The 2500-nt window shown below is 49.3% G+C and overlaps 5 non-coding genes across 5 annotated transcripts; all 5 read left to right on the top strand.

Moving 5' to 3' along the window:
* Window positions 1-293: 293 nt before the first annotated feature.
* On the top strand, window positions 294-365 carry trnap-ugg. Its single transcript has one exon. It is a non-coding gene; the product is annotated as a tRNA-Pro (tRNA).
* A 111-nt stretch (window positions 366-476) lies between these two features.
* On the top strand, window positions 477-548 carry trnap-ugg. Its single transcript has one exon. It is a non-coding gene; the product is annotated as a tRNA-Pro (tRNA).
* A 346-nt stretch (window positions 549-894) lies between these two features.
* Window positions 895-967, top strand: trnap-agg. Its single transcript has one exon. It is a non-coding gene; the product is annotated as a tRNA-Pro (tRNA).
* A 1209-nt stretch (window positions 968-2176) lies between these two features.
* trnap-ugg lies at window positions 2177-2248 on the top strand. The gene has a single exon. It is a non-coding gene; the product is annotated as a tRNA-Pro (tRNA).
* Window positions 2249-2358: 110 nt separating this feature from the next.
* On the top strand, window positions 2359-2430 carry trnap-ugg. Its single transcript has one exon. It is a non-coding gene; the product is annotated as a tRNA-Pro (tRNA).
* Window positions 2431-2500: the final 70 nt, after the last annotated feature.

Genomic DNA, 2500 nt, shown 5'->3' with positions numbered 1-2500 from the left:
TATTTGTTGTGAAGAAAGGCACTGAATAAAAGGTACCCTTGGCCCGAGGCTCGTTGGTCTAGGGGTATGATTCTCGCTTCGGGTGCGAGAGGTCCCGGTTCAACTCCCGGACGAGCCCTTCTTTCCGAAACAAACGCCAGACTTTACTGCAAGAATCGACGCTAACTGAAACAAACAAAGGCGAAACTCTTTTGTTAGCATTTGAAGGAAAAGAGCCAATTTTGGACCAGATTTTTTACTTGCTCAGGCCTGCAAGGGGTCCTGACAAAACAAGACCCAGGGGTGCGCTCAGCGGCTCGTTGGTCTAGGGGTATGATTCTCGCTTTGGGTGCGAGAGGTCCCGGGTTCAAATCCCGGACGAGCCCTTTTGTGCTTCCTCACCAATTCTTTGTCGGCCTCACTGTCTAACGCCTTTCTCCTGTGGAGATTTAGCCTCAGTTGGATGTTTATTTTTTCCCCCTGAGCCATCACATTGCGGCTCGTTGGTCTAGGGGTATGATTCTCGCTTTGGGTGCGAGAGGTCCCGGGTTCAAATCCCGGACGAGCCGCAGGCGTTACAGGTGAATTTCATTGAAATGTGTTAATTTTCAACTCTCGTCAGTGATCTAGAAAATGATGTTGTTGTTTTTTCAGCTAAATTCACAGCCAGTCAAGGCTTGTTGGTCTAGGGTATGATTCTCGCTTAGGGTGCGAGAGGTCCCGGGTTCAAATCCCAGACAAGCCCTTCCCCACGCAACTATTTGTCATTATCAGGTGCTTGTGTCAGCACTGTCTTACCTTTGCTGTACAGCATATAGCCGGCAGCTTTTCTGCAACTAAACACCACCACACCTCCCTTTCCTTTCAGCTAAATATCGCTGCACAGAAGGCTCGACATAAGCATTTGAGCAGCGTGGCTCGTTGGTCTAGTGGTATGATTCTCGCTTAGGGTGCGAGAGGTCCCTGGTTCAAATCCCGGACGAGACCTTTCCCACGCAACTTTTTGTCATTATCATGTGTTTGTGTCAGCACTGTCTCTCCTTTGCTGTACAGCATGTAGCGGCAGCTTTTCTTCAACTCAACACCACTTTCGACCTGCCTTTCCTTTCAGTTAAATATTGCTGCACAAAACGCTCGACAAAAGCATTTTGCGCAGCGTGGCTCGTTGGTCTAGGGGTATGATTCTCGCTTAGGGTGCGAGAGGTCCCGGGTTCAAATCCCCGGCCCGAGCCCTCTGTTCTGTGAAACTCTGCAACTTTTGCTGCTAGCTGCCACCGGTGAACTGCTGCAGTTTGTTACCCAGGACTTACTTTAGGAAATGTTGATGTGCAGTGGAACCAAGCTTAAAGATTGGTCTTACCTGCAGACCACTCTAAATATTTGTTGTGAAGATAGGCACTGAATAAAAAGTACTCTTGGCCCAGGCTCGTTGGTCTAGGGGTATGATTCTCGTTGGCTTAGGGGGGCTTAGGGAGAGGTCCCGGTTCAAATCCCGGACGAGCCCTCTGTTCTGTGAAACTCTGCAACTTTTGCTGCTAGCTGCCACGGTGAACTGCTGCAGTTCGTTACCCAGGACTTACTTTAGGAAATGTTGATGCGCAGTAGAACCAAGCTGAAAGATTGTCTTACCTGCAGACCACTCTAAATATTTGTTGTGAAGAAAGGCACTGAATAAAAGGTACCCTTGCCCCAGGCTCTTTGGTCTAGGGGTATGATTCTCGCTTCGGGTGTGAGATGTCCCGGGTTCAAATCCCGGATGATCCCTCTGTTCTGTGAAACTTTGCACCTTTTGCTGCTAGCTGCCACCGGTGAACTGCTGCAGTTCGTTACCCAGGACTTTTTTTAGGAAATGTTGATGCGCAGTGGAACCAAGCTGAAAGATTGGTCTTACCTGCAGACCACTCTAAATATTTGTTGTGAAGAAAGGCACTGAATAAAAGGTACCCTTGGCCGAGGCTCGTTGGTCTAGGGGTATGATTCTCGCCGGGGCGCGAGAGGTCCGGGTTCAACTCCCGGACGAGCCCTTCTTTCCGAAACAAACGCCAGACTTTACTGCAAGAATCGACGCTAACGAAACAAACAAAGACGAAACTCTTTTGTTAGCATTGAAGGAAAAGAGCCAATTTTGGACCAGATTTTTTACTTGCTCAGGCCTGCAAGGGGTCCTGACAAAACAAGACCCAGGGGTGCGCTCAGCGGCTCGTTGGTCTAGGGGTATGATTCTCGCTTTGGGTGCGAGAGGTCCCGGGTTCAAATCCCGGACGAGCCCTTTTGTGCTTCCTCACCAATTCTTTGTCGGCCTCACTGTCTAACGCCTTTCTCCTGTGGAGATTTAGCCTCAGTTGGATGTTTTTTTTTTCCCCTGAGCCATCACATTGTGGCTCGTTGGTCTAGGGGTATGATTCTCGCTTTGGGTGCGAGAGGTCCCGGGTTCAAATCCCGGACGAGCCCGCAGGCGTTACAGGTGAATGTCATTGAAATGTGTTAATTTTCAACTCTCGTCAGTGATCTAGAAAATGAT

This window comes from Alosa alosa, chromosome 5, assembly GCF_017589495.1.
Source record: "Alosa alosa isolate M-15738 ecotype Scorff River chromosome 5, AALO_Geno_1.1, whole genome shotgun sequence".
Lineage (NCBI taxonomy): Eukaryota > Metazoa > Chordata > Actinopteri > Clupeiformes > Clupeidae > Alosa > Alosa alosa.
The sequence above is the reverse complement of the archived record's forward strand: the minus strand, read 5'-3'. Positions and strand labels throughout refer to the sequence as shown.